We start from the raw sequence: 13,741 nt of genomic DNA on the forward strand, positions 1-13,741 counted from the left end.
AACTATTGCATTTTTTGCAGCAAAAATTGTTATATCAAATTGTAAAATGTTTAGTTTTTGGAAAGAAACAAAATTAATATTTTTATCTTGGAGAAATTATAATTTGTTCAGTCACAAGAAAATGTCTTACAATTTAACAAATTGTAAATTAAAATAATGTAATTTACTATATTTTCTTTTGGTATGATTGAAAAGTAATGTATAATTAGTAGCACAAATGTAAAATGCATTATTTGTGACACCACATTAAAGAAAACCAGAATTTAATGTTAGTAAAATGAAAAATGTGTTAGTAACAAAGAAAATATTATTGTTACTCATGTATGAATTATTTAATAATGTAATTATCTGTGGGATAGATATCGGAACTGTCTGTTATAATTAAATTTCATCTATAAAATCGGCTTCCGATTTTGTTTTATAATATATGTACCAGACCAATGTATCTCACCCATTAAAAGCAAATTCCTGAGGTCATTTAGAAACAAAAATCTTTATACCAAAATGTCGAGGCTACAAGGTTTTTAAATGGGACACGTTTAAAGGTGAAAATCAGATTTAAACTGATGATCAAATTCAAGTGCGCAGACACGTCGCATATTGATTTTTATATTCTCTTACTATATGAGAAATCTTAGAAATCTGCTATTAACGGATGATACGATTAGTCTAAGACATCATGTATATTTTACATTATTTTTCAATTTATTCTCTCAATGATATTAAAATGATATGATATTAAAATAAAACAAATTAGATTGACTTACCGACATGATGCGCAATAGCAGAGTTGTTCACAAGTTGATCTACATACAAAGTAACATACAAAGTATATCCAAAGTGCAATATTTTACAATAACAAATAACAATTAAATTTATTTACCTTAAGTTGCTCTTCCGGTGCCCGAGCCTCTTTCTCTTAGTTCTCTTTGTAATTCTTCAAGGTACTCAACGCATTTGCGATGCAAAACAAGAATACAAGAATCGCACAATATTTAAACGACCCTCCCGACGCGTATTTTGTCAAATTAAAGCTATAGTAAAGCTTGCACAGACTATTATTGCACGGACTACACATTCGACACTCTACCGTGTCCGTAACGAGTAACAACAGAAAGAGTGAAATCGAAAACTACAGGAAATAATAAGGATAGTACTATTGGAAAGGATAATGCGTTGTTATGGAACGATTTGCTCTGTACGAGGTGCGAATGATAAAAGGATAATAAACATATCAAAGACTAAATCGCACCGATTCCGATTTGGGAGAATGTGATGAGTAAGGCGCAATAATGTACGTGTGGATATATAGGGTATAAGAGAGAAAGAGAGAGAGAGAGAGAGAGAGAGAGAGAGAGAGAGAGAGAGAGAGAGAGAGGAGAGGAGAGGATATAAGGCTCTCAGGCTAGACGCTAGGACGCTAGGACGCAATGACGAAAACAACATCACACGCAGCAAGTTGGTCTCGAAACTCTTGTAACATTTATCAAATATTTATTAAAATCGAGTTTGAACTCGATTTTAACTCGATTTCAACTTGATTTCGATAGATGTTCAATAAATGCTCTAATATTAACAGTGACGAGGTCGACTCGTGGCGTGTGGTGGGGTTTGTTTTCGTCATCGCGTTTAGGCTGCGCGCTTCATGTCTCCCTCCCCCCCCCCCCCTTTCTCTCGCGCGCTGTGTATCAACACGAACATTGTTGCTTTCTACTTCCCACATTCTTTCTAGTCATCGTCGGCGCGATCTTGTTATTGTTCCATTATCATACGCACGGCGGCACTTGTACAGGGCAAATTATTACGTATCGGTGTGTTATTTTTTCTCCAATAATATCCTTACTATTTCTCACAATTTTTCATCTTATTTTTTCCATTGTTACCTATTACGGAGAGTGTCAAACGTGTAATCCGTGCGAGAATATTTGTATTTTACTTTGTCCGAATAATAAAGTACGCGTCGAAAGACTCGGGAGTGCTGTTTAAAACATCGTGCGATTTTTATATTCAGGCCGCGAACGCGTGTAAGCACCTTGAAGAACTACAAAGAAGTCTGAGAGGTGGATGAGGCTCAGAAAGGGCATCGGGCGTCGGCGGAGCAACTTTAGGGTAAGTTTATTTGTTATATTTGCAAATATTGCACGTAAAATATCAATCACGTAATGTAACGCACATGAAAACTTGGAAATAAAATCTTTCAGTAAGTAATTTGCAATTTTTAATATTTATGATAATATTTATTTACCTATTAGATATAAATATATAATTTTTTAATTAAATATTTGCATGACAGATGAGTAAAAGTTTAATGTGCGTAATAATTATTTCTTAAATTATTCATAAATTATTTTAAATAATTTGCTGCTATAATTTGGATGTACTTTGTTACAGATCAACTTATGAACTCCGCTGCTGCGCATCGTACCGGTAAGTCAATCCAATTTGTTTTATTCCAATATTATTGAGAAAATAGATTGAAAAATGATATAAAATATACAAAGTGTTTAAAACTAACCGTATTACCTTTTAATAGCTGATTTCTGAGGCTTCTCATATGGTAATAATATAAAAGCCACGTACTTGAGTGCGTGAATTTTTGACAATTTGATTGTCACTTTTAAACAGTTTTTCATCGTCTCATTTAAAAACTTTGTAATCTCAACATTTTGATATAAAGATTTTTATTTCCAAATAATCTCAGGAATTTGCTTTTAACACTCTGTATAACATACGTGTTGTTAAAAATTTTTAAATTGCATTTGTAATATATGTTATATCTTTATAAGTTTAAAATACATTATTGATTATTAATTTATAAACATTAACAAAATATAGAAAAAATATCAATCAAAACTAAATAATTTACATGCGCCGAGTGTCCATATATGAATTATTTTTTTATATAAAAACACGAATATTTGAATTTGCATTGATAGAATTATTATCCGTAAATATACATGAATCGATAATCGTTATTATATTTATATCGAGTAAAGATTTTTATATATTAGCAAATAAATATAATTAAAACTTTAAAATATATGCAAATGATCGGAGAACTTTTTCCCTAAAAAAATACGTGTATAGTTGGGACAAAAAATTATTTTATTGTATTACATTTCTCAAATAAATGGAAAATAAAATTATTATATTACAGTTCCGAGATAATTTTTAATAAACAAACTAGTCACGTTATTGGTTTAATATTAACTACTTTTTTCATCTAGAAAGAAGTTTTTCTTTTTAGATAGAAAAAATTTTCTTAAAAAAGAAACCAGTATTTTGTTTAAAACAAAATCTAATAGAAAAAACAACTTTTCCTACAACCTAATATTGGAAAAGGACTGAAAACGAAGTAAGAGCATCGAGACAAAGCGATTATTTCTACGGATATACGAGATGTCGACATGTGGAACTTGCTATCTCCGTTTCTCTCACTTTCTTCGTACATATCTCGCACAGCGCGTTTCCTCTCACGTCCTTAGTCTTTTTCGCTGGGTGGCATTCATTCGGCACGCCTCCATTTTTCACATCCCTTCCTGATCCCCGCCCTTGCCCCGTGTCATCTGCCACCGCGATCTTTCGTCGACTTCTTCGCCGACTCTCCTGGGCATCTCGCTTTCTCTTTTCGTTTCTCGTCGCGCCTCACTTTCTTCTCGCCCCCTAACATCTCTCGCGCGACCCTGGGCTCTTATAAAAATACTCTAACGTGCCGGGACTCGTAGACGACCGATGCGACGTCGACGACGACTATGTCGGCGACGTTGGTGACGCAAGAACCGCCCTTAAATAAATCCCGGACGCATGATCCTTTTTACAAACGCGGCATTAGCATAATTGATGTAATAACCCGATACTTCCCAGAGAAATCTCGCATAGGAAGCCAGAATAAAAATTGGCTGTACCATGTATATCGTTGATAGCTGCCATCAGAGTTACTGAAACTTTTATGAACATGCATATATCATATTCGTATTGTTGTGTAACTTGAAGATAATAATAATAACAACGTATTAAATCTATTAAATACTAATGCATTTCAAACAATATTATTGCATCAATGTTTTGATAACTCTTAGCTTTTTCACTTCTATAAAAGTATCCGTAAAATTACAAAATAAAAAGTGTTTCAACCTTCCCGATGCCGGTTATTACGCATATTTTTACCTGTGCTCTCAATGTCGTCGTTGTTGCGTCGAGGAATCCATGTGAAACTCAGTCTTGCAGAAATTAGATGCTCGATCGGATGTGAAATGAAAGACATCGTTGCGGTAAACGGGCGTGTATGGAGCCGCGCACGCATTCTGCAATGTGCGCACAGGTATTTACGCGTATGCGTTTACTCGGATATACACATACTCAAAATGTGTTCCTCTATAAAATTGTCAGGTATCATTTCGTCGCGGCGCGTAAAACCCGCCGTCCATTCCGAAGTGGGCCAAAACAGCCATTTCTATCATTTTGCGAGGATTCCCTAGTGTACTCGGGTCCGCGAATATATACGCATGTTGCGTTTGTGCTGAGAAAGGCCGCCAGTACCCTCGAAATCGATTGCCACCCGCGCCTCGATGGAGAGCTCTGTTAGAGATCCATTTGCTTTCGCGCGACACATCGTGTGACATACAAAAGTTCGTAATTTTTTAATTGTCTTAAAAATCGATCAAAGGCTATCGATAAACAAATTTTTTTATTTAAATAAAGTATTGATTTATTTTCTTTTTCAATTTTTTCCATTTAAAAAGAAAAACTTTTGTCAATAAAAAAATATATGAAGCCAACAATGTGACTAGTTTGTTTATTAAAAGTTATCTTAGAACTACATAACTTGTTTGAGAAGTGCAATATATGATAAATTTTTTGTCCCAGCTAAACACGCATTTATTTGGGGGGGGGGGGAATATTTCAATCACTTGCAAATATTTTAATGTTTTAATTATTTTTATTTGTTCACCAACTGACGATTTATATTGATTGTAATATTTTTTATTACTTTTTCTTTTATTTATTATACATATATGAATCTCTTAATACGACAAGATGTTGCAAAATATCTTTACTATCGTAAATGCAAAATTTGCTCTCATAAAAGAGAGAAAGAGAGAAAATTATGTTGTGCATTAATAATCAGCAGGTAATATATACGTGTAAGAATTGTAAATGTCAAACAGCGATTCTTTAAAGCATTTCTGCGCGTAATAACAGATACAAGCGATTATAAAAGGTCACCGCGCTTTGGTTGTTTTATCGCTATACAAGAAATACAATCGCGGAAAGGAAAAGGCGGATGTTGCGTACGACTGAGGTCCGACTACGAGCTTCCGTCTCTATTGCGTTCGACTTGATGCAACCACGGTACAGTTTACGTTGCGTAATGCGAGACCTTTGAATTTCCGGAGGATGTACCTCGTGCGATGGTCTGCTTACACGCATACATTATGATGGAAGCTAAAATTTAACAGTAATAACCACAAACAGTAGTTACGTATGCATGGTTTACCGGTAGAACGAATCGATACTCGAGTTTCCCAACGAGCCGCGCACGTTCTCGTGAACTCCACGCATAAAGGTGTATGCACAGAAAGGAAGAGAGGGAAAGCCAGAGAGCGTGCGGAATAGCTATGCAAAAGTTTAGCGGTGATTATTTGCGCGAGGGACGAAAATAGTCGAATATTAATTACTTTCAACCGGCTACGTCGCCGGTCAGTGCCGATAAAGCGACCTTGCCTTGATATTTACATGATTCTCGGATACACAAACACCATAGGAATTTCAATGTACACAGTCTGACGCGCTGGGCCGCCTCCTATTTTCCGTAGTGGCCGTTATTAAATTTTACTCTAGATAGTCCGAAATGCAAAACTATTTTGGTATGTGAAAGCAATATGGAGCTTAAAAAAGGTGAAAAAAGAGTAAGCGCGGTGAGTCGAACCCCTGGCTACGATATTAATTCTTTACTATATTTTTTTTCCTCTGCAATCCCTTTATACCGGATTCGTTTATGAATAGTGATGCCCGCGAATACGTTCTTTCTTTTAACGCGCGCAAGAAAGAAAAATGGAACGAGGGGTTTAAATATCGGTACGATATAATTTTCGCGATCGTTGGATTGGTGGCACAAGTTTTTTTTCCCTGATCGGGTTAAAAATTACAAAATTATCGAATAAAAACAGAGTGATTTTCCATGATTTCCATTTCCAGTGCACAAATGACACAATGTGAATTGCAACAAATGAATATCATAGGGTTATGGATCCCAGGTCCGTATGTACGTATGGACATTTTTTTTCTCAAGTATGCCCTCACAGTTGTAAAAGATAACCAACGATGAGAAAACATATACGAATGTAGCAATGGATTATTAGACGCAGAGGCTGCGTATAACGAGCGAATATTTCTGGGGTGAAAATTACTCGCGCACGTCGACAAAAAACACAACGTACACAATTAAATAATAAATAACTTCTAGTGCGCAAAATCTTTTACACTCACGTGCAGTCCACAAATGATAAAATAACATTTTTTGCATTTCGTGATATTTATCGTATTATTTCAACGATTTAAAAAGTAATGCACGATGAGAAATTTGTTTTAATTAACATTAAAATTAAAACTAATTATTATTAATAACAGATACGTGATATCGTGAAAGCAAAAAAGTTTGTTTGCATTCTTTGGTTATTTAAAATGTACTAGTGCTACATCGAAAGTATATCACTCGTGAGAGGATCCTCAAACGAAGCACTGGCGAACGAGCTGCGTCACAGTTTCACGGTTCTGTGACTGACTGACGCTATTTGACGATGCCATTTAACTAGTTTAGATAGGGCTGGTTCGACTTGCTTCAGCAAGAACGTAACAACGCGAGAAATTATTTAATACTCACGGGAATAAACGTCACTCTCATCAGAAGCAAGCGACTTTGTGATTTTGAAAAAGTTTAATGCTTTTTGATTTTGTCATGTGCAAAATCTTCTGTGCTAAACTAATTTTATAATATTACTAGAGAGCTTATATAAGTTACGCAGCACAGATGTGCTGCATGAATATTCTCTAACACTTAACAGATATTTAGGAATAGTTTTAATATAAATTACACTAAACTATGCAGAAAAAAAATTATTCTCTTTATTTATTTCGGAACACTCAATATTTCTTTGATAAAAATTGTCGCATTGACAACTTGTCAATAGTCTCTTATTTATATGCAATTGAAAATAAAATACTTTTCACAATCTAAATTTCAGGGCAAGAAAACTTATATATTTTATTTGAAACTTTAAAAAGATTTTGATGAAACTCTTTATTAATATCTAAGAGACGTATATTTATGAAAACTAAGAAATTGTAATAATAATGGCATAACAACGATTATATTTATTTAAATTATCAGGTTAATTCACACGATTCAGTCAATAAAAAAATAAGAAGATGGTGATTTATGCTAGTTTCTGATATTCAATCTGTGAATGATTACTCAGTTCCAAGACGCGAGCGCTCAATTATTCAGTGCAAGTATTCTGACATAAGATCTGTTGCGAAATCGTGAACTACGACTAGTTGAAAGTGTCGAACGTGCTGCGATGAACGCGACGGACTAGATACATAAAAAATTCACGGTCCCCACCTCGGACCCGTCGCGCAGTACCAAACTTACGATCTGGGCGCAAAGCCGTTTCGAGAATCCACGTCAAGACGGAGATTTCGCGTACTCTCGATTCGCGTTGCTACTTTGTTCGCTATTTTTCAGCATTTCGTCAACGATACCGGAGAGTGCTATTACAACGAATGCGTTAGTACGCAACTGCGAGCTTTGTCGCGCATTTTTACGTATTTATTCAATTCTAAGCGCAAATCCCATCTCTTTGTGCATGCCATTTTCACGACAACGGGAACCCAATTACTCTACTATTTTGGACATTACATTAATTAAATCAGTATAATAGCATTTCGTTTTGCTCATACGAGAAAAAGAATCTACTGAGAGAAGTGGAACGAATGATTAAATTTAATTTATCAACAAATATCGCAAAATATCTCCGTTGATTAAAAAGCTCAAGGGATGAAAGTGCAATATAGGAAAAATTGAAAGTTTTTGCGAGGATATAAAGCAATATTCTGATCTTTGTAAATTCTGCAATTGTAAAAAGAAATATGCCATTGATTCTTTTAGCAAAGATAAATTTAGTAAAAGATTAAAGAAAAATTGAATAAGGAAATGAATCGGATATTTTTAATAGATATATCTTGCATTAATATTTAGGAGTGATTTATAATAGACTATTCAAATAGGCAAGATAACTTTTTCAACTATATTTATTGCGACATATCTGTATTAACGATACACATCCGCATTGGATATCGATTGAAATGGTCTATTTTTCAATTAATTGTTTCGACACAATTAAACTCGGCTCGACACGAATCCCGTCCGCTCGCGCTATGTATCACCCATGAAAGGAATTCAGACTAAAACGTATCTGATTTACGAACTATTTATATAAGCAACATCGCGGCTCGTTTTATATAAATGGAACAGACTTGTCTTTTACAAAAGATACACTCACGAAATAGAGTGCGCTTCGCAGATGATTATAAATTCCGCGAATGAAAATATATAGCGTTAAATTAAAGTCACGATTAAGAGTATTCGCTGATTCCTCTAATTTATTACGTCAGATATCTTAAAATTTCCAACTCGAGAATAAAAGAACGATTTTGTATGATGTTCAAAAAGTTTAAAGAATGGCACACAGATTACACCTCATATTAAATAAATTTACATGAGCATGTTATTACACGAATTATTTTCTTTTTTACTAATATCGAGATATAGCGGTTATATAAAGAGAATTTAATTATATTAAAAACAATGAGAATGCTAGAATTAAATGAAATTGTAAACGATAAAACATTTTGTGTTGCTCTTTTTAACATCGATTATCGGAAAGAAGAGATTAATGAAGCGCGATGATTTTTGCGAGTAAATATTTGTATCGTTCCGACGCGGGTAAATATCGCCTCGTTCGACGCTGCAGGAAACGTTCATTCCTTTTCATTGTTCCTTTTAAGTGATACAACTAAATATGTATAAGCGCACATGAGTACGCACGTTATGTGTATTTGGAGAACACGCGGAGGTTACCATTCGTACTAGAAGCACCGGCCGCACATGGATCTCGCTCTTTGCGTGTATTACCTCCTTACGGAGCAGTATTTGTCGCGCGTTTCTAGAATTTCACAGAAGCAAAGAGAGATGTATGTGGAGAGAGAGAAACGCCAAGACGGGGTCGCGCAAGGGGTGGGAAAGAGAAGGGCAGGGAGATGTTCCACCGCAAGCGAATAAACGACGTTCTCTCGGGGCGGCGGTTCAACGTTAGTATATCCACCGCATGATTTCTGCAAGCAATGTGTATGTTGTATCTGAGAAGCGTAGAACAATACAAGACCGACAATATATTTTTTCAAGAGAAAAGTAAAATTATAAATGTTTTCAAGATAAATATTATTGAAAACTAAAAGCACGACAATGGTTTAGTCGAAAAAAATTTTTTTTTTTTTTTTTTTTTTTTTCAAAAGTTAAGAAAATTAAAATGGTTAAAATTGTAGAAATTATTTTAAAGCAGCGGAGAAATATATAAGCATAATCATACAATTTCCCGCAAATGACGCTACATTCGAGCGTCACGTTGTTCATTGCGAATGGGAAATCGTTTTGCGCCGAGAGCGTGCGTCTCGCCGCGTCTAACTAAACCGGCAAATACGAAGCTGGAAACTCATACGAGCGGGTTGAAATCTCGACAATAATGGCTGTAGAGCGCAAGTGGTCGCACACGTATTTGGATGCCATTATTGTCGAGTTCTGTACACATTCTGCGCGACTTAGATGGCGCATTCTCATACGGTTACCTCGTTTCACGTTGCTCGTCGTCTCGTCTACGTAGCGGGATTTTCGACATTACGCGAAACGATCTACCTAGAGAGACGGAAGAAGAAAGGAGCGAAGAACAAACGCGCTGCGCCGAGGGAGAGAGAGATTTATCCAGTCGCATACGAGTATCCAAGCGACGTATTTATCCTTTGAGAATCGCAAGGAACGTCCAGAACATCAATACTATCGAGAACAGAAATCCCGAAACGGAATACTTTCATGGTAATTATATGTCAAAGTCCGGACGATGTCGTTATACGCGGACACGGTAAAAGGATCGGTTTTCTCAGGAAACTTCCTCGGGAATATTTTCCCCGGGATCTCTCTCCGCTTTTTCACTGGTCGCGCTTCACTCTTGTCTCCGTCATGAAATACGTAAAAGATAGGCAGCAAGCTGCTGCGCACTAAAGCGAACGTTTACAACGCTCGTATAAGTCGACGTACATTCCGCCTGTACTCGATGATCGTCGCTTAAACAAAGTACCCAAAATACTGGCCGGCCGCAGCCTGCCTCGCTATCAAGCTATCGTATTTGCAACTGTATTTGTTCCCCGAATAGCGGCGATCGTGCCGGCACTGATGAAATTACTGGTGAGAAAGAAGTTAGAACTTGCTACACTCGAATTAGCTCAAAAAGGAAAAATCGTGGGGCTTATCGTTAAACTGTTTTTAATTTATATAAAAAAAGAAATATTTAAAATATTAATGATTATTTAAAAGAAATTTTGCCGTGGCACCATTATTTAGAGCTTAATTTTGCGCACTTATTGTTAGCATTAAAAGATGTTTTGGACGAGCAAGGATTGAGTTATACTACTTACATTCAAATAATCATTTGAGAGAGATTTGATTTAATTTATTTTGTCTGGTGACTTATATATATATATATATATATATATATATATATATATATACTTTTTGTAATTACAACGATACAAGTACATTGAAATGGATAATTTTGTGTTTGGCCATTCCCGCTTGTCGGGCACAGACATATCGAGTAAATATGCATTCAAAATAAAATTATTTTTGCGCAATCAATATCGGGGACGAAATTTTACTATATCATCGTTATCTCAAGCTAATCTGTTTAATTGCTCGTAGTTGTTGCGAAATTTAGTTTTACATGGCCTATCGGGCTTAATTTAACTGGTCGACCGAATGAATTCTTTTTTCATTTGCTATTGCCGCTCTAATTGTCTGCTAACCGATGTTCCGATATTTGTAACCGGCGTGATAGAATTTATTGATCGTCAGTATACCGCTCAGCGCGCGGCAGAGTGATTCTAGACACTCGTTTGGGTTTTGCGTTAATTAAAAGTAATTAATTAAACTGTCCGTCAACCAGCGCCGTTGGTGGATCGATAAAAAGTAAATTTCGTTATGCGTTTACCGATCGTTGAATCCGCCCCATGTGCACGAGTGCGTAGTGCACATGGTGTACATGGTGGAAATACTGTATTATATTCAATCTATACGTCTATACGGCGTACGGTATATATACGAGCGCGTATATATCGCAACCGCCTTCCCAAGTCACATCGAACTCAATTATAGCTCAGAGTTTACTCTGTGCTCCCGTCACTCACGCGGACCTGTCTCGAGAAATCGATGGTGAACGATGGCTTCTTTCCTTCCTTCTCTTTCTGACCCTCCCCCCCCCTCTCTTTCTCTCTTTCGTCTTCGCTTTTCACGAATTCACCTTTCCTCTCTTCGTTCTCGTTCCACTTAACTATTTCATTTTCGTCTTCAACTTTATTTTGAGCTAGTACCAACTAGTGCGATAACTGGTCGCGACCCAGTATCCGATATGGCGATGGAACGATTATCCATATAAATTCAAGAGCAATGGAACATGAATTGCACGTTTTTTTTTGTTTTTTTTTTTTTTTAATAAATTGTTCGCTTTTACGTTACAGATGTAAAAATGTATCGCGTGTCTGTATTTTTATTCATTTGTCTTTATCAACCTATTTATTTGACGCGTGTACGATTGCATACGTGATATTACGGGATGTTAACAATATGACGGAACATCGTAAAACACGATGTTCACATATGTAATCGATGTGTAATCTGTTTCAACATTGATTACACCGAATTGCTTACGTATAACTTTGTTACATCATGTGGCATTTTATTCTTTGATGTCTCATTAAAGAGCAATGCTGAGAGCTCGAAAATGAAACAGTGAAAGAACAGCAAAGAGGAGAAAAGTAATTTATTCTGTTCTCTAATATTCAATATTCCTTTAAAGACACAGAAACCTTATGAAATACCAAATTATAAATTTTTATAAATTATTTAATAAATTTGAGATTAATTTTTTATTTTTGCCAAATGTTAATGGCGAGTATTTTTTGCAATTTGTTAATATCAAATGTTTTTACAATTGCGTCTTTAATTAAAATCCTATAAAAGTAAAATTGCTTTTTACTTTTGAAGTAAAATTTTCTGTTTACTTAATTCCCAAGAAGCTCATTCTCGAATCTTTATAAGTCAAAAGTCATTACTATCTTGACATTTAAAGAAAAATTATACAGCCACAGCATGAGAAAATTTAAGAGACACAGATGGTGATAAAACATTTCGCATCAATTTAACGAATAGATAAATTAATTAAAGACCTTTATTTCTTAACGTTTGACTAAGATATTAGTATCATTTCCCGAATATGCATAAAGATCTGTGCGGGGAGGAAGAAGTGAAGCAAGGGATATACAGTTTCAATATCAGACGCAAAGGACGAATGTAAGGGTGGCGTAAAAAAGTAACTTCGACGTGGAAACTCGCGCTTACCTCTGTTCGAACGCGCACGCGAGCAAGGCAGAAGGAAGGAAAGGATATAGAGAGAGAAATAGAGAGAAAGAGAACAAGAGAAAGCGATATAAAACGACTCCGGTCGCGTCGCCGTGATTTCGTTTCCCACACGTTGCATTCGCGCAGGAAGCTACCATTAATTAAAATATGGGCGGGAGAGAAAAAGGGCAGCGGAAACGGCGTACATGGAATGTATAAAAGGTTCTCGTTTAACCACGAGGCTCGCGCGCGGTGAACGCTGCGAAATAACCGCGACACAGTCGGAGTTCTGACAATGGCCGCGCGGATCCGGCGAATGGATTTTCCACCGCCGCCGTGTCGTTTGTATTTTCCTGCCTACATATCTTTCTCTCTCTTTCTCTCTTTTTCTTTTTTTTCTCTTTCTTGCTGTCCTAAATACGTGTCTCCAACATGCTATCCACTTCTGTTTCACATATCGAATAAAAGAAACCACCTTTTAAAATAATACGGTTTGAATACGCAACACCCTATCGCTTATTCTAGGGCGCGATTAATTATGAAAAATTAATGAGGCGAAACAATCGCATATTTTATTCAATCCTATAAACTCGTGAGGATGCTCATTTGCACAAGCCATCCCAACTCCCATCTGTCACTGCTCGGCAGACCAGAGTAAACCAGTGCTAGGTGCGGGGAATTCCGGATGCTGCGACGCGTAACGTCGTGCCGTGCATGCCGCTGCCACTCGAAAACCGGAACGGATTCTGCATCCTTCTGTCAATATACCGCATATTGCACTCGCGGCGATATGCAAGCTGCGCGGAAAAATAGGGGAGGGGTGTGCGACTGACGACGAAATGCCACTGATGCGATCATCGATGCGGTGCGGCGCGATTCGTGAATGAGATGCGCGCGTCACGCCCAGCCGAGAAGCGTTTCTCCGCACGATGTAACCCGAATGCACGTGCCAGTCGCTCATTAACAACGGCCCCCGCCGTCCTAAACTCATTTGCATAATTAGTGCGTGTCGGT

General features: G+C 36.5%; 1 protein-coding gene across 3 annotated transcripts in view; it reads left to right on the top strand.

Annotated features, from left to right (window-relative positions):
• The window catches only part of LOC105667634 (uncharacterized), a 70,234-nt gene that overhangs the window by 19,131 nt on the left and 37,362 nt on the right, over positions 1-13,741 (top strand). The window contains exons 1-2 of one of the 3 annotated variants that reach the window (XM_067358806.1): positions 1,781-2,109; positions 2,392-2,427. The exons of 1 other annotated variant lie outside the window; for it this stretch is intronic. The gene's annotated coding sequence lies outside the window, so the exon portion shown is untranslated. Of the gene's footprint in view, positions 1-1,780; positions 2,110-2,391; positions 2,428-13,741 lie in introns of those variants that run through there. One more of the 3 variants, XM_067358808.1, reaches the window with a different exon arrangement.

This window comes from Linepithema humile, chromosome 7 (genome assembly GCF_040581485.1).
Source record: "Linepithema humile isolate Giens D197 chromosome 7, Lhum_UNIL_v1.0, whole genome shotgun sequence".
NCBI lineage: Eukaryota > Metazoa > Arthropoda > Insecta > Hymenoptera > Formicidae > Linepithema > Linepithema humile.